This window comes from Galendromus occidentalis, unplaced genomic scaffold (genome assembly GCF_000255335.2).
Source record: "Galendromus occidentalis unplaced genomic scaffold, Mocc_1.1 scf7180000077048, whole genome shotgun sequence".
Lineage (NCBI taxonomy): Eukaryota > Metazoa > Arthropoda > Arachnida > Mesostigmata > Phytoseiidae > Galendromus > Galendromus occidentalis.
Window position 1 is genome coordinate 4,487 of NW_003805037.1, and position 9,710 is coordinate 14,196.

General features: G+C 51.1%; 1 long non-coding RNA gene and 1 pseudogene across 1 annotated transcript; one reads left to right on the forward strand and one right to left on the reverse strand.

Moving 5' to 3' along the window:
- Window positions 1-3,947: 3,947 nt before the first annotated feature.
- LOC108863826 (tigger transposable element-derived protein 6-like) lies at window positions 3,948-5,406 on the reverse strand (annotated as a pseudogene).
- Window positions 5,407-8,459: 3,053 nt separating this feature from the next.
- On the forward strand, window positions 8,460-9,120 carry LOC100907073 (uncharacterized). The gene is made up of 3 exons (XR_145337.1): window positions 8,460-8,674; window positions 8,772-8,810; window positions 8,930-9,120. It is a non-coding gene; the product is annotated as an uncharacterized LOC100907073 (long non-coding RNA).
- Window positions 9,121-9,710: the final 590 nt, after the last annotated feature.

Consider the following 9,710-nt stretch of genomic DNA (forward strand, 5'->3'; position numbering starts at 1 on the left):
CCAATTTTTTTTGGATCTGGTTTTCCGGGTATATGATCTTGAGTAAATCCACCCAAGCCGGATATTTTCTGAAGTCCTGCAGTTTCCCCCAGAGGAATTTTGACCTTGTTCTCTCTCTATGAGTCAAGGAAACACCAAACTTGCCCCTCAGATTGTCGTCTTGCGAGAACAATGGCTGAGTTGAAATGAACAGACTGTCCTTCCTGCTTACCCCTGGTCTCAAGCCATTCGGCGTCTCGATGAGTGGTGAAGGAGATCCGCGACTGGATGGAAGCCGTCCAACATCGTTCCGTTTACGGAGCCGTGAATCCCGACGCGAACGCCAGAGAGGGCACTTCAGAGGGTCTGTACCCCGAACACGGCCTGTGCTGCTTGGGAAGCTTCGTTGGCAAGGTTCTCAAATTCTCTCCGATATTTCCAATCGAGAGCATGCGCCTCTAGAGCAATCAAGAGCCCGTAGTGCTCCTTGGGAAGCCATGTCTTCCAAGAATTCTGAGCTCGCGGAGCTTGACTCTCGGAAGCATGGCAACGCCCCTCTGAGGATTTGAGTCTCGGGCCTCAAGGATTATTCGGTGAAGTTCCCGCTAGCGTTGGCCCACCTTTCAGACGTATAGGCAGACTACTCGTCTTAACTCGAGGTGCAGCTGGGGTCACGATGACAGATCACGAATGGGGTCTGTACGGCGTTTGCCGCTGAGAAATTTCCTATGTGGATCATCCTGGGAAGTTTTCCACGTGGATCCTCCAGGAAACAAATCTATCATCGCCCCTCTTTCTGATGAGACGATTGAGCTCATCATGGATACGCTGTGGAAAGCTCGTAGACTGATGTACAAACTCCAGGGAGCGACGAAATCCATCAATTCGAGATATTCATCAATTAGCGACTCTCTAGAAGAGCAAAAAATCATTCATTCCGAGATAATCATCGATCGTTCAATGGGGTAGGCCGACCACTCACGTTTCACCCCCCCCCTGGAACACACACTTTCTGAGTAAGACGACAACGGAACACTCGGATCATCCGTCCTTGCGAAGCCTTAGAATTCACCCTGAAGATCTGTCGGACAGGTCAATAACGGAGAGATGTCAGTGCCGAGAAATCAGGCCACTGTCCCTAGAATAATAAGGAACCGTGACTGCTCGACCAGCCTGGTGGCTCGTGCTCCTCGGAATGTTCTGGCGCCGATGGTCGCAGCGGTGGCGGCGGCGGTATATCGATTTCTCGATTCTCTGGGAGCTTGAGTCACTGCTTCAGGTGGAACGTGCAAGCTGCAAACTGTCAGTGTCACCAACCCCGCAGTTGCTAGATCCCTGCAATTCTTCTGTAAATTCTCGAGTACTTGACTTAAATGCGGAACCAACTATCCGGAATGAGGGCTCAAGAACATCAGCAGTGGGAATGATCGACCAAGCCTCCGGATGAACGGTTCTCTCTAGGCGAGCCTCCATATCTCCACGTGGCGACTCCGTTCTTGGAGCGATATTATCGGAGACTTCCACGGTAATGATGACCAGTTGCACAAGTGCGCGAGCAAATTACTACTCAATGGAAGAATCATTCCACGGGACCGGCGGAATATTGTGCAACGCTAAATTACGCCGCCGGGAGAGCTTCAGAGCGAAATAAGGAACAGATTCCACACGTCAACAAACAACTCCGATTGCCTATTTTTACTCGTTCGATATGAAGTTTTTCTGCATCATTCTCGGGCTTGCGCTCTGTGCGGTTCTCGGAGCTCCTCAAGGGTCGCGTGAGTATGAGAACGAGATTCCTGAGAAATGCGACTCCGAAGCTCTCTCCGAGTGTAAGGCGTTGTGTATCTTGCTCCAGAGAACGTATTCTCATGTGCAACTGCTCCTAATGGATGAGCGCTTGGGACGAGTAATATTCAAGTAATACCGCCGTTATCCGCAGCCCCACTTACAGGTGAAGCGGGAGGACATTCCGGAGGGGCAGATCAGACGACTTTTGGAGGTTTCTCAGCAATCTTCAGTGGTTTCAGAGATTATATCGCGAATCTGGTGGACAGAGCCTCGAAAGGTTTCTCAGGAGTTTTCAGCAGCATCGGGAACTTTTTCTCCAGTCTTTTTCGGCGCACTTCGGGAGGAGCCGAGGGGTCAGAATTTGTCTCTGGAGATGTGGCCGGATCAGAAAACTTTTCAGCAGGTTACACTGTCAGTGGATCGTCCGGCGTGCTCGGACCTAGTGTATCAGACGGGTCTGACTCGGGAGAGGCTCAAGCACCCGAGGACTCCGGAGAAGCTCCTGGAGGCGGCGCAGCATCATCGGACGAGTCTGAATCAGAAGGAGCTCAGCAATCGAACGATCTCGGGGAACCCTCGGGAGGCAGTGCAGGACCATCAGTAGAATCTGGATCAGGGGAAACTCAGGAATCGAACGAGTACGGGGATCTCCTCGGAGGCGACGCAAGACCATCGAACGGGACTGAATCAGGAGAAGCTCAAGGGTCGAACGACCTCGGTGGAGGCGGTGCGGGACCATCGGACGGGACTGAATCAGGGGAAGCTCAAGCATCGATCGAGCTCGGAGAAGGCGGTGCAGGACCATCGGACGACTCTGAATCAGGAGAAACTCAGGACTCGAATGAATTCGGGGAACTCTTTGGAGACGATGCAGAACCGTCGGACTTGACTGAATCAGGAGAAGCTCAGGAATCTAGCGAACTTGAAGGGCTCTCGGAGGGCGGCGCAGAACAATCAGACAACTCAGGGTCCGGAGAAACACAGGAATCGAACGACCCCACAGAAGCATCTGGAGGCACCGCAGCATCTTCAGAGGATCCTGGATCAGGGCAAGGTCAAGAATCGAACGACCTAGAGCTCTCCGAAGGCGGTGCAGGATTCACAGACAGTTCCGGGCCTGTAGGAGGAGGTGCTGAATTACCGATTGCTTCGGAATCGACCACAGGATCTCCGGGCGAATCTGGATCAGAGAGTTCCGATGGACCGAGTGGTCTCAATGGACTTTTGGGGGCTGACGACGAGCCCGAGAGACGCGGTATCGACGTGTAGATAGTTCGAAGTTTTGAAGGCGAGATAGCGGCAATACACAATAGAGATTCGGTACGCGTTATCCGGAAACTTACCGATGTCTCAGGAAGAATGTCTGCGCTGCAGGCCTGAGGCGCCTAAGCCCGTCCTAAAGATGTGAAAATCGGAAGAGCCAGTTAGGATTCAGAAATAAAGGCGTTTCGCAAAGCTTATCCTCCCAGAGAAACCCGTGTGACTCCGACTAGGAAGTCGCTTAGGGACTCGATGTCGGAAAATCTTTGAGGTATCGCCGTCGAACAGCCGAACCGACAATCTCAAGGAATACGGGGGCCTGTCTATTGTCGGCGGTACCATTTTTTCGCGACTAGCTCAGCAAATTGAATCTCCCAGAGGATATGATACTCCGGGAATAACGGTTATCAATCTCTACCGCCTTGCTTGAGTTTGCGTGTATTTCTCGAGGACGCATACGATCGGACTATTCCACTAGCACTCGCTGAATCAATCCGAATCCCTCTCACGCGCTATACAGTACATTAAAACGCAGTAGAATCTCGTCACAACGAACCCCGCGGGACCGAGAGAATTCGTTGTAATGAATTTTCGTTGAAAGCAGATGAAGAATTTCAACCCCAATTTTCACGCTGTAGAGGAGGAGAACTCAATCAAATGCTTGAGTACGTGTTTTTATTATCAAGTTCGACAAGAACGCTTTCAAAAGAAATCTGTCACTTTCTTTTGAACGGGTTTCTTCGTCTGACTGACAAGGATATCGCTTCGATGTGTGAGATCTCGTGAAAGATTAAGTCGGCAACGTTTTCATGCTAAACGTGCTAAACGTCGTCGTCGGCTGTCAAAAAATCCTCGGGCGAAATGTTGTCCTTCAACCCGACAAGCTCCGCAGTCTCGCACCATGATTCATGAAAATGATTTCAAGGCCCGATGAAGCCACTGTGACACCAACATCGGATGATTGTTAGCCCAGATATCTCAGTCCAGGCTGATACGATCATGGACATGGCCAGCTTCACGTCAATTTCGAACTCATTCTGGTTATCGAAGTCGCTGAGGATCGTGCGGAGCGAAGTCGTTCTGTAACGAGTCTTCAGAGCTCGTATGATTCCGAGATCGAGTGGTTATAGGATCGACGTGCAATCAGGTGGGAAGTATTCGACTCGAACATTGGAGAGACGCGGTATAGCATTATGGGCCGAACAATTTTCGACAAGTAGAAGGATCCGTCGGTTTTTTCCCGCTTCATGTCTCGGTCGGATGCTAGCAACCATTAAATGAAAAGCGTCCGAGTCATCCATGCTTTTTCATCGCCGCGGTACTGGCGGGGTAAAGATCGTACATTCTTTGAACATCGCGGTTTCTCTGGCCGCCCGATGATTAGAGGACTTCTCTTGTCCGTGCCGCTTGCGTTGTAAGATAACAAAACCGTCAATCTTGCTTTAGACTTCTTGCCCCCCGCGAAGGAGTCCCCCTTGACAACTGAGGATCGCTCCGGCAACAACTGGAAGAACAAGCCCGTCTCGTCGGCGTTGTGCACGTCAACGAGGTCGTAGTCAGCGATAATGTCCTTCATCTGGTTCTCTCGCCATTCTCTCGCTGTCTCCGTCGGAGCAGCGGCAGATTCTCCGCAAATGACTTCGAAGCGAATTCCGTAGCGTTCGCGGAAGCGGAGTAACCAGCCCTGCCTCGTTCGGAAATCATCATAGCCTAACGCTCGAGAAAATATCAATGATTTCTGCCGAATCAGACGACCTGAGACTGGTAAATTCCTCGAACGCACCCCTCCCAACCAAATGCAGGTTGCTTCGTCGATATCCTCGTGCTTCGCAGTTCTCAATCGCTTGCGGAGCGGATCGAACTCTTGGCCGGATCCTCAATTTTCCCTTCATCTCCGATGAAAGTCGAAAGCGTGGGTTTGCTTATGTTGAATCCCGCAGCGATTTCGATCTTTTTCCTGCCAGCTTTCACTTGAGCCAACACTCTCTGCTCGAATTCGGGAGAATGTTGCTGTCTCTTCCGCTTCGTTGGTGCTCCATCCTCTTTCGAACCGACACATCCAAATACTTTTCCACAAGTGCGCGAAGATTAGTGGATCGATCACCTACAATTCCGAAGCTGTTATTCTGTATCCAGACCCTCCGGCGAGATTTCACCTTAATCTCACGAGAAACGAATACACTTCGAGCGCGGAGAGATCGAAGGTCTCTGCTGCCGCTCTCTGTAGAGTGAATGTTCGCAAACATCGACGCGCGCATGAAACGCACGTGGCGGGAAAGAAATCGTTGCATCGAGCGAATTTGCGGGTGAAATCGGATATTTCTCGTTCGTTATTATGAAAACCAGCTCGGGTGCCGGCCGCAATGCCTCCCAACGCATGGCTCCCGAATATTGAGGCATCGAGACCGCGAGTCAATCGAAGAATCGAGAAATGCAAAAGCAGAGACGCAGAGCCGGATATTGTCGAGTCCTCGGATGAGAGAATACGCGCGTGAGATACTGATTGCCATCGCCGCTCCCCGTGTCCGCGAGCACTCCTGAGTCATCAGAGACTTTATATGAGAGACGTCAGCGTATGAGAGACTCATCGCGGATCGCGTCTCCATGAGATCCCGTGTCGAAGGTCTCGCTTCCAAGAAACTGAAGGCAGCTTTTTCAATTCGGAACGACGTTCCGTTATCTAGCCTCTACGGGGCGTCTTAGGAGAACCGTAGGATGTGTGGGCGGAACTAAGAATGTCGGCGTTTTATACAATTTTGAAAATTCAAACGTTTGACCGCGTGTTACAACAATAGAAAGTCGGCTTTAAGCTCTGAGGAAGTCTCCGAGTTTTCTGCTCCTCTCCGAGTATATCTCATGAGGTATCGTCACTCAATTAGGGCACACTTTGCTTGAGATTATTGAAAATCGTAGGAGAGGTATACAGACGCGGTCACGCGTTTTTGTACGGTTGTAGAGAACCCACCTCAGTAGGCTTGTGTATCATTTACTCAGTATCATTACTCCAGCTATGAGGGCCATGCTGCCATGCACAGCGCGCTCCACCGGCATCATAGCGAGCGCGCGCAGCAATTTCATGCTCGGCACGCAGGCGAGCGCAGTGATTCCATGAGCGCTTCACGGAAGTAGGGCCGAGTTGTGCGAATTCTTCTTCGCAGGGGGGGAAGGTGTCGGAATGCGGACTTGCGTTTTCGAATTTGCACATACAGCCAATGTTGTCGTGTAAATTCTGAGCTAATCGAGAGATATTTAAGGCTTCATCGTGTGATTCGTCGCGTTTTGTAGAGTAGGGGGAGGGGATTCTCTGTAAAGGGGTTCGTTGTAATGCAATTCATTTAAGAGTGTTTCTATGGCGGGCCGACCGAAATATTTTTTCGTTCGTGATACTGAAAAATCGTTGTAACGGTGTTCGTTGTAACAAGACTTTACCGTAGTCCGCTTCACTGCCGAGGGATTATAATTGGGTTTGCAGGAGTATCGCGGAGCGCAATTTTCTTCCGAGTTCCCGCGCTGAATGGCGATTCTCGACGGAGAATGAATGGAGGCCGCGAAATGTCACGGTTGCGGGGAGGAATTGCCGCAAGGAATAAATGCCCCTGATTATGATCTTCTACGGTCCATCATCTTCCCCGCTAGCGCAGAAGTCACGATGAGCTTTGAAGCATTCATGGAAAAAGGGTCGCGAGCCGTGCAAAATAAGCACGCCAGGAGTATCGCGAAATAATACGGAAGGAATGACGTACAGCCTCTGGTTCGGGCAACGTCATCCCCCGCTACATGCATCCACTAAGTTGCGGAATGATGCCCGAGCCTTGGATAAGGCCTAGAATCATCCGTGGGATATCGGACCCCTGCCCCTGCGACCTGACCATTTTCTCGACGGGAGAATTCCTGGTGGGCTCACATATTTTTCCCGGATTGCTAATTGTTATCGACTCCGCAAACGTGCGTATCGCGCTCAGTTTTCCTATATGTCTCAAGCGCAGATCTCGTTCATTGAGCGGGCTAAGCTATGATGTCAAGCTTTAGCCGAGGCGTTTGTCGGAAAATCATTTTTCGTGAACCGTATCGAAATTTCTACGATACGACCGAGATCGCTGCGGCAGAAAGAGCAACAGATTCCCTTAGACCCCGAAATCCGCGAAAACTCAATCTCCGACCTTGTTACCGATACCTCCGACGAAGCCTCTCATCCAGCTTCAACTCCAGAAAACTCGGTGAGTACCTCCTCCGGGAAATACCGTCCCTTGGGGAGCGTCGATGGGCGTCTAGCCGACGGCAATCGCAGTAGAGTGTTCTCTGCTTCAATCGACGCGCCGCGCCGGTGCTCCTGAGCGCAGAAGATCGTCCTTAGGATCGTCATCGAGACTCATCATAGCTCGCAGGAGTTCGTTCCGAAGAAGCAGTGGGTATTCGACGTCGCGTTCGGCTTATTCTTGGTGACGTCGGGAATTCGACAGGTGGTTCGCGACCGGCTATCGGAGGTGAAGTGAAGGTATCAGGAGCGGTACTGAGATACTAGCGTAGGACAACGACAATTCGCAAAGCTGGTCGTCCGCGTTCAGTTGCGGGCATCACGGAGGTGCAGAGGGACACTGCGTCGCTTCACCACAGAGAGAACCTGAAGTATGGAGACCACCTCGGAAAATTGTATCTGGCTAGCTGCTGACAGGCTTTGTCGAGCGAATGCTCGAAGACTGCGAAGTTATGTTTCCTCGGTATGAGGCTGGATTGAAAAGCAAAATGCTTGGAGGTAGGTACTTTCAGGCCGCGAATATAGATCGTGTGTCCTCTGACGAGCTCTCAACCCGACACCAAGTCAGATCCCATCAACACACAGGTCAGGAATGGCTCCTCGAGTTTTCGTGAGATTTCATGCGAGGGATCGCGCAGCTCGATTACGATCCGGAACTGACTCCCAGACCTTCAATCCGATGCTGCAAGAGCGTATCCCCCGGCTGAAATTGAGCTCTCCTCGGTGATTGCGGATGGCCTGAATCTTATGGGAGCCGGGTTCCGAAAAAAGAGAATTTCGTTTAGGGTTGCTGAGAATGAAGTGAATCGAAAAAACGAACCATGAGTCCCATGGCGGCCGCAGACACGCTGCGACAGAAAAATAGCCTATGCTCTCGCGCCGTAATACGACCGGATGTCTGCGTTATCACAGAAAGTCGTTTCCGAGCATGGTGAGCAGGAATCCTTATTGTAACTTCGAAACAGATGGTAAAGGTTGCCACCCATCACTCTCATTATTTCTCGGAAAACCCGAGAGGAGCGAGAGACTGATTCGTACCCGTAGGATGCGTCTCCCACGATGTCGAGCTACGTCATGCAGAAAGTCGACACGATGCCTCATTATTGCCCTGAAGATTCCAGCCTGGAAAATAACGAGGCGATTACGCCGTCTCATCAGCACTCCGCACTTGTGGCTCGCGACGCGCAATCGGCGATCACAGAGGGCTCCAGTCTACACTGGATCGCCCTTAAAACCCGCGGCATTGCGAATCTCAGATCACAACCCGGTACCGACGGCAAGAGATCACAATGAAACTCCTCATCGCTTTTTCTCTGTTCGTTGCGGTGGCGATGGCCCAGGAAGAGTGTGGATGCACTCTAATCGGATCACTCATGGCCATTCTCGGAGAAGGTTCGTGGTATACGCCATCACTCGATTCCTGTGCATATATCATACTCGTAAATCGGATATTCGCCGCTCGAGAGACTAACTTGACCTTCTTATTCAGTCCCAAGCATCCTGACAAGCATAGGAAGTCTTAATCTTCGTGAGTGAAATCAATTCGATATTCTAGCTCAGTTCGAAACTTTCCGCCGGGAATCATTAGCGCCCGAGCTGGAGTCTCTAATTTCCTCCTTCTGAAAGGTTCACAATTGACTCTTCCAGCTGAAGCGATGGGAGGAGTGATGAGTGTTCTCGAAGACGTGGGTCTCGTGAGTAGCATGAGTAGCAGCTAAGGTTCGGGTACCAGTCTACGGCCAGGCAAAATCTGACTACGATGAAACCTCGCATCTGGGGAGAGAATTCTCTTCGGGAGACCCTCCCGGAGAATCTGAAATAAAGCAGGCAATTTTCAATTATCCTTATTCTCTATCGGCACCCAGCGAACAATCGAGTAGTTCCCGCGCCTAGATCTTGAGCATCGATCGAGAAAACTGATGCGAAGCTCTAACTCGACCCTCGCAGAAATGAGGAACTTAGAGTCGGAGACCTGACCGAGCGGAAACTCATGAAGCGTGTGAGCCCAGTCATTTGTGATCCCTTGATTACAGCGCTTCTTCGATATACACTTACTCTCCAGCCCGGAGACGTCGGGAAATCCGGCAATGTTGGAACGTAGGCGGCATGGATAATCTTATCAGCAGGGTTCTCGGACAGGCTCTACGGAGTCCGCTCCTCATCTGGAGGTATAAGGTTCCGGATATCGCTCCGCCAATTAGACTCCGTCGACCGAGAGGTCTGCGGTCTAGGGAAAGCTCCACGAGTGAGGTGACGGAGCGAACCCACAGACAGATTCAGTGATGCACATTAGTTGTGAGAGAATATTCAGAATATTCGGACTTCATCTGTCATAGCGGCTCAAGATCCGACGCGAACGTCCTCCGACATTTTCCCTTCAAGATAGACGGATAGCTTTCTCCCCTGAGTCCTTCAGCTGGGAACGGTC